Source organism: Peromyscus maniculatus, chromosome 17 (genome assembly GCF_049852395.1).
Source record: "Peromyscus maniculatus bairdii isolate BWxNUB_F1_BW_parent chromosome 17, HU_Pman_BW_mat_3.1, whole genome shotgun sequence".
Classification (NCBI taxonomy): Eukaryota; Metazoa; Chordata; class Mammalia; order Rodentia; family Cricetidae; genus Peromyscus; species Peromyscus maniculatus.
In genome coordinates this window covers 27,241,179-27,249,780 of record NC_134868.1, presented here as the reverse complement: position 1 = coordinate 27,249,780, position 8,602 = coordinate 27,241,179, and positions in this window count along the sequence as shown.

The window sequence follows — 8,602 nt, the reverse complement described above, 5'->3', positions numbered from 1 at the left end:
GCTGGCTCAGCAGGAAAAGGTGCTTGCTGCCAAGCCCGATGACCTGATTTCAGGCCTTGGGACCCAGTCATTCCTCCAGTCATGGTGGCAGAAGAGAACTTGCTCCCCAGAGTTGTCCTCTGACCTCTACATGCCCTCCCATAAATAAATAAAACATTTAAAATTAACATGGGAAATGGACACTATTTCTATTGGGCCAAATATGAGACAATGGGAATTGCCTGCCATGCATTCTGAACTCGATTTCACAAGAGAAAGAAAAAAACAGTCATCTTCCAAAAGCACAAAACACATCACCCCAAATTCCATTACCGTGCATGAGTTTAATTGTTTAAACACATGCTCTGTCGCTCTCTTCCTCTCCTATTCTCTCAGGCCAGTGGAAACAATCACCCCATCTCTTCTTGGGCTTGAGACCTATTAACCTACCCTTCTCTTATTTCTTTCCCGAAAGTTCTGACCATCCTTGGAGATCAATCTTGAATACTTCTGGTAGTTTGTGTGTGTGTGTGTGTGTGTGTGTGTGTGTGTGTGTGTGTGTGTGTGTGTGTGTTAGGGAAGGTATCTTTGGTGATGGGGCCGGGTGGACCCTGATGTATCTGTCACATGAACTAAATGTGCGCAAGCTTGTGCCAATTGCATTGGTGGCTTATTCCTGTGTCCTGCTCATGGGGTCCCTGGCTCTCAGGCCAGTTTGTTAGTCCAGGGTGCATCAGGTGGCTTAAGACCACAGGCTGGTGTTGGCCGTAGGGCCTGGCAACACAAGAACTGTATATTCTAGATTCCTAGAAGCTACCTGTCCCTTAGCCTGGCTGCTGTTGTTGGAGTCTCCTGTCAGCTGCACAGCTTGAGGAAGTATGAGCGATGCAATTCCAGGAAGAAAATGGGACTCCGTGTTCACCGTTTTTCACTTCCTCTGCATCGTTGGGGCCCTTCCTCTGTTTTCAACCTGCCTTGGTCTGGTTTGGGGATGGCTGCCTGAGCCTTGTCTCCATCACAACGGTGAAGCCCCGAGAAAGCCGAGCATGCATGCCAAGTCTTTCTTTCCAAGGTTTCTGTCTCCTTGACATCTCCTCAGGGCCTTACTGCTTACTGAGGATTTTATAGAATGCTCAAAGAAGCCAGTCTGCTCTCTAGGCGCTTAGGCTGAGAAACTGACAATTCTCTCTCTCTCTCTCTCTCTCTCTCTCTCTCTCTCTCTCTCTCTCTCTCTCTCTCTCTCTCTCCCCCTCGGGGTTGGGGGAGTAGTTAGCTGGAGATTAAACCCAAGTGAGAACTTGCCTCCATCAGATCAGCTTATGGGAGCGTCTGCAGGGCATTTTCTTGATTGCTCATTGGCATAGGAGGTCAGGTCATCGTGGGCAGTGCAGTCCCTGGGTGGGTGAGCCCTGGCTGGAGAAGAATGGGAGCTGATCGGGTCAAGGGAGAACAAGCCAGGAAACAGCAGCCCGCTATGGGTTCTGCTTCAGTTCCCACAGTCAAGTTCTTACCTGGAGGAAGAGCCTTAGCCTTGTCTTCTTGGGATAATAGACTGGAAGCCTAACAAACATTCTCCTCTCCCAAACTGTGTTTGGTCAGATTTTAGCAGACACTCCCGGAGAAGCAAACTAGGATACTGAGACAGGAGGCTAGCCGTGAGTTCCAAGTCAGCTTGCACTACATTATGAGTAAGACCCTGTCTCAAAACTTCTTTTCTGGGGTTGGGGATTTAGCTCAGTGGTAGAGTGCTTGCCTAGCAAGTGCAAGGCCCTGGGTTCAGTCCTCAGCTCCGGGGTGCGGGGATGGGAGGTGGGGTGGGGGGGGGGGGAGAGAAGAAAACTTCTTTTCATGATCTCCCCCCCACACACACACACAGGATGTCTGTTCAAACCTGCCTAGCAGCAGGAGCACCTTCTCACATTCTCAAAGAAATGGCATGATAAACACACAGTGTGTCGTCCTAGTCATGATAAACACACACAGTGAGTTGTCCTGGGCCAAGCTGGTGAAAGCAACACTTGACCAGCAGTCTGGGGTGATACACATGGGGAGAGGGGGAGGGCTCTGTCTTCTGGTATAACAGGATAAGATCCTTCCTGCCTGTTCCCGCCACTGAAACTTGGTTCTAGATTAGGTTTTATTTGTTTGCGTGGGTGAAAGAGGCAGGGGACATGAAGACTATTCTGGATCAGAAGGTCATTAATAGGTTCACTGTTGGCCAACATCTCTGAAGCTGAGGCTGGGGATGGGGGAAGCAGCCTAGCTGGGCCCTTCCCAGACAGGCTGGCAGCTTTCCTGATGTTCTGTATACTTGGAGGCTCCCAAAGTCCTCTGTGTCACAGCTCACAGGCTCCAAGCACCCAACAAAGGCCTTTAGGCATTTGCCAGTTCTACGTTCCCTTATCACTTCTGACTTCCAGGGATCTTTGGCTTGTGCAAAAACTCTGACCCACGCCACTTACAGGTCCCTTAGCCTAACGATGTCAGCTCCAGAGCAATGCATCTTGCTTCTTTTTAAAAAACTTTAAGCATGTATTTATTAGTTGGCATATGCCTGTATGTATACACATGCTTGCCACGGTGTGGGTGGAGGTCACAGGATAACCTCCAGGAGCCAGTTGTCTCCTTTCCACCATGTAATAGGGCCTGAGAATTGAGGTGAGGTCATCCATCAGGTTTGGCAGAAAGCGCCTTTATCGGCTAAGCCAATCTCCCCAGCCCAGAGCAGCGGCTTCTCATTTAGTTGCAGCTACTCTCCACTGGAAGTGGTAGACAAGCCTCGGCAGCCTAGACTCAACAGGCCAAGCCTGCTGTGAATGTGGGCCATTCAATCTTCTCCCTCTCCTGCTGTGCCATGGCAGTCTTCCCGGATCGGGAGTTGAACCCCTGCATCTGCAAGACCCTTCAACCCATCAGTTGTATCTTTGTGTGTCAGAATTCAAGCTTTGGACTGGACTTAGGTTCCTTCCCCTGCAGTCTTAGCGAGTCAGGGCTGTGATTAGATAGCGGCTCCAGTGTCTTGACTCCGAGGTTCGTGGACTTTGTATCTCTCCACCGCACCAAGCCTCCGGCTTAGCTTTGATCCAAGCAAAACTTTATTTCAGCACAGCTAGGTGTGCCATGCTCACCTGTGACCCCAACACTCCAGACGTGGGGCAGGACTATGAGTTTGAGCTAATTCCTTCTACGCGGTGAGTTCCATGCCAGCCTGGGAGAGTTAGGAAGAACTTGTCTAAAAACAGAAAGGAAAACATAAAAAGGTTTTGTTTCAAAACCTTTGAGAGAACATGACAAGAAATGGTCCCCCTTCTTCTTTTCCACCTCGTTGTTGTTGATGTTATTTGCCTGTTTGTTTCAAGACAGAGTTCCTCTGTGTAACCACCCTGGCTGACCTGGAACTTGCTTTGTAGACCAGGCTGGAACTCACACGGATCCACCTGCCTCTGTCTCCTGAGAACGGGGATGAAAGGCGTGCGCCGCCACACCCAGCCCTTCTTTAGAGAGGGAGTCAGGAGCTGGGGTGCTGCTTGCTCAGTTGCTTGTGAGCTTGCCTAGCATGCACCAGGCCTTGGGTTTCCATCCCCAGGACAGCACCTTCAGATGACTGTGAACCGTGTCGTCGTGAACACTGGTGGGAGCAGTGTTGCTGTGAACCTTGTTGTCGTGAACACCGGTGGGCAATTGATTGCCATTGTACTTGTGCTCACTCAAACACCTCCAGCAGAGCCCCACCCCTTCACACCTGGAGGAACGAAGGTTCTAACATCTAAGCCTTTTGTGGGTAGACTCAAACCTCAGGAGTTAACTATTGGTAGCTACAGGGGGAAACTATATATGAGACCGTATAAACAAATCAGGATACGTGCTTTCTTCAATATATGGCTCAGGGGATTATGAGGTCTCTAGCCCTGGTTAGGGAGAACATCTGTTTCTAGGGCCATGAGATACAGACCCCATCAAACACACACCACTCCCAGCCTCTGGGGTATAATATTTGAAAGTCAGTCTATCCTTGATCATTTCTTAGTGGAACACTTGGTGGGACTCTCCTGTGACCCTTCAACCTGGAGACAGCTCAGAGCATAACCTCCTGATGGAAATGTGGTCCATTCACATCTGCTTTTAACAACCATGTTCTTAAAGGTCTCTTGGCAAGATGAGAAAAACTCCCAGGATATATGCTGAATATAGAAAGGGCAGACCATAAAATGACACCTGACATACATAACACGTACATTGTATATAGCTTATATATAGATATAACTCACACATAATATAATTCACACACACACACACACACACACACACACACACACACACACACACGGAGAAAAGATGAATATTAAAGAGTCATTTGCCTCTGACAGATGAGGTGATGAATTATTTTGTCCTCTTTTCTAAAATTTTCTTGAGTTTATCGATTTAATTCTTAATTTAAAACTATTTTTCCTTCCACTGAATTCTCTTTAAAAAGTTTTTTTTTAATGTGTGTTTTGCCTGCATGTGTGGATGTGTACCATGTGTGTGCTTGGTACCCAAGGAAGTCAAAAGGAGGCATAGAACTCTCTGAAACTAGAGTTAAGAATGGCTATGGGATACCATGTGGGGGCTGGGAACAAAACTCAGGTCCTCTGCAAGAGCAACAAGTGTTCTTAACCACTGAGCCATCTTTCCAGGCCAGCAGTAAGATTTTAAAAGTAAAGAAATAGCCGGGTGGTGGTAGCACCCGCCTTTAATCCCAGCACTCGGGAGGCAGAAGCAGGTGGATCTCTGAGTTCGAGGCCAGCCTGGGCTACAGAGTAAGTTCCAGGACAGGTGCAAAGCTACACAGAGAAACTCTCAAAAAACAAAAAAGAAGAAAAGTAGAAGATGCCAGATAGGGAAACCAGCACACAGAATGCTTGTAGAGTTACCAAAAACGTGTGGGCAAACACAGGTAGCCTCCAGCTCCCTATAGTCAAGAGCCACTGTTAGCTGATTTTGCAAGGAATGGCTCTCTGACTCTGGCTTGGGGCTTCTAATTGTTTTGGAAACACTACCAACAGGTCATGGATAGTTCATGCATGAGTCGGACAACCGGGTTGGTGAGATGGCCCAGCTTGTGGAAACAGTTACCCTGCAAGCCTAATGAACAAGTTTGATCCCTCAAGCACCAGCTGGAAGGAAAGGACTGACTCCTGAAAGTTGTCCTCTGAGCTCCACGTGTGCCACAATACACACACACACACACACACACACACACACACACACACACACACACACACAAAATTATTTTTTAAAAGAGAGTCTAACAACTGCTACATGCAGTCAATCCCCTGCGGTGGGAACAGAGACACACTCAGCTGCAGTCTTCTGAGACTGTCCGGAGTGAACACTAGGAGCATATGGTGATTGTTTCCTTACTGTGACAACTAACGTGGAGGAGACAGATCTTGGCTCACAGCTACAGCACTTTCAAGTCTACATCACTGGCCTGTGTGAACGAGAATATCCTGGCAGATGGGTCACAAAGTTACTCATCTTATACAGCTGGAAGGAGAGAAAGAGAGAGAGAGAGAGAGAGAGAGAGAGAGAGAGAGGGAGAGAGAGAGAGAGAGAGAGAGAGAGAGAGAGAGAGAGAGAAAGGGGTCAGAGACCCAGTATATAACTTTCAAAGACATTTCCAGTGACCTGCTTTCTCCAAGCAGGCTATGACTCCATCAATTGATTAATCCATTGATGAAGTTAGAATCTTCATGGTCCAATCACCTCTCAATAGGGCCGACATCTGGGGACCAAGCCTCAACAAATGACCTTTGGAACCACTTTTTATTTATTTATTTATTTTTTTTATTTATTTTTTTTTTTAGTTTTTCGAGACAGGGTTTCTCTGTGTAGCTTTGCGCCTTTCCTGGAGCTCATTTGGTAGACCAGGCTGGCCTCGAACTCACAGAGATCCGCCTGGCTCTGCCTCCCAAGTGCTGGGATTAAAGGCGTGTGCCACCACCGCCCGGCGATGGAACCACTTTTTAAAAAGTCCAAACCACCACAATATATAATGATGTCCAGAGAACAAATATAGGCTTAGTATTCGCTCAATTCTAATTCCAAATGGAGTCTCTTAGGTCTTAACCTAAAATGTTGCTAAGGCTCTTTGGCCTGGCATTCAGTGGAACCACAACCTGATGCTAACATCATTTCCAAACTTGACCCCACTTTTCTACGTCAACCTCTCATTTCAGGAGAAAGCATGTGCATGGGTTCTCTGTGCGTGCTGACTGGCACTTCTTTCTCTTATCCATTGCATAGATCTTTCCTTTCACTGGGAATGACCTTCAGGAGAGGTCCCGGGGGGCCAGGCCAACCTCTACCTAGAAGAGACTGTTAGAACATTCATATATATATATTTAAAATTTTGTGTGCATGGGTGTTTTGCCTACAAATGTGTACCGTGTGCATGCTTGGTGTTGGTGGAGGCCAGGATAGGGGGTCAGATCCCCAAGGACTGGAGTTATAGGTTGCAGTGAGCTGCTGTGTGGGTGCTGAGAATAGAACCCGGGTCTTCTAGAAGAGTAGTCAGTGCTCTTATCTGCGGAGCCATTTTTCCAGCCCTAACAGTTTTCACTGAGAAACAACAGATGTTTTTTCAATATTCTGTCCCGCTTTGCCGTTCTGTTTGTTTGTATGATGCTGGGGATCAAACAGCATGCTGCTGAGCTGATATCCCATTCCCTCTGACACCCAGAACACCGCCTTCTCCTTTGAAGGGAGGTATGGCCAATATGGCTAAATTCTACCTGAGAGATAGCGAGAGTTGACCTGCCTCCCTCGTGAAGTTCTCCAACAGAGCCAGCAGCTTAATCTGGGAAAAATCACAATCGCCTGGGAAACTGACTGGTGAGGATGAGAGCTAAGAGATGGAAGAGCTGAGGCCTGACTCACCACCGGGCAGGACCCTTCACACCCATCCTTCAGGAGCCTACATACACGTTCTGGAGACTGTGTGTTTCAGCAGTCAGCCCACCTTGACTCATACACCTTGGGAAGGGAGCAGAGTTTATTATAACACAAGTTGGTTGTTATTGTTTTCACAGGTTTGGGTCTTCTGCCAAGATTTGTATGGCTTGAGTCTGGAAACCTGACTATGGCAATGAGGGAATGAAGAAAGACACACAGACAGAAAAGTTGTGGTCATGTGGGCTGTGTATACTCTTATACAATGGCACCACCTCCTACCTCAGCAACTCAGAGCCTCAGTGTGTTTAAGTAGAGCATGGTGGGAGTGGGGGGTTAGCCATTCTCTGTAGGTCTTTGTAGGTCTCAGTAGGCCAGCAGACTGTAAACGTCTAGGAGCAAAAAGCCACAGTTCCCAGTTTTTGCATACATTGGTCAATCATTTGTAAACACAGTGGAGGTGTTCTGACACTCAGATTCTTGACACTGCTGTGCCCATGTCAACAATACACTGTCACTCGAGACTTCCTCTGCTCTCTACACATTCACTCAGGTCTTCATCTGCTCCACACATTCACTCAAGACTTCATCTGCTCTCCACACATTCACTCAAGACTTCATCTGCTCTCCACACATTCACTCAAGACTTCTTCTGTTCTCTACACATTCACTCAAGACTTCTTCTGCTCTCCACACATTCACTCAAGACTTCTTCTGCTCTCCACACATTCACTCAAGACTTCTTCTGCTCTCCACACATTCACTCAAGACTTCTTCTGCTCTCCACACATTCACTCAAGACTTCATCTGCTCTCCACACATTCACTCAAGACTTCATCTGCTCTCCACACATTCACTCAAGACTTCTTCTGTTCTCCACACATTCACTCAAGACTTCATCTGCTCTCCACACATTCACTCAAGACTTCTTCTGCTCTCCACACATTCACTCAAGACTTCTTCTGCTCTCTACACATTCACTCAAGACTTCTTCTGCTCTCCACACATTCACTCAAGACTTCTTCTGTTCTCCACACATTCACTCAAGACTTCATCTGCTCTCCACACATTCACTCAAGACTTCATCTGCTCTCCACACATTCACTCAAGACTTCTTCTGCTCTCTACACATTCACTCAAGACTTCTTCTGCTCTCCACACATTCACTCAAGACTTCTTCTGTTCTCCACACATTCACTCAAGACTTCATCTGCTCTCTACACATTCACTCAAGACTTCTTTGGATCCACAGTCTTCTATTTTTTATTAGATACAAATTCCTTTGGCACACCTCCATTTAAAAATCACAATCTCCAAGAGACCCCAGCATAGAGACGTGCATACAGTGAGTCTTTATTGAAGGGACAGTAATTGAATAGTTCACAAATAGAATGGATCTGGGTCTGTTTTTATTATGACTGAGTGAGGATGCCCTTGCTTTCATGAAAGATGTTTTCCAGGATTTCCTATGATGCTGTGTCTTTCATATGAAATAGCGTACCTATGTATATGCCTAAAATAATACCTAGTTATGATCTGTGCAGTCTTTCTGGATATATCAAATAATCTATAGATTACATATACTATCCAATACAGTGTATATGCTATTGTAAATAACCATTACCTCCTATTATTTAGAGAATAAAGACAAGAAAGTATGTATATATTTGGTAGATGTACAATTTTACCC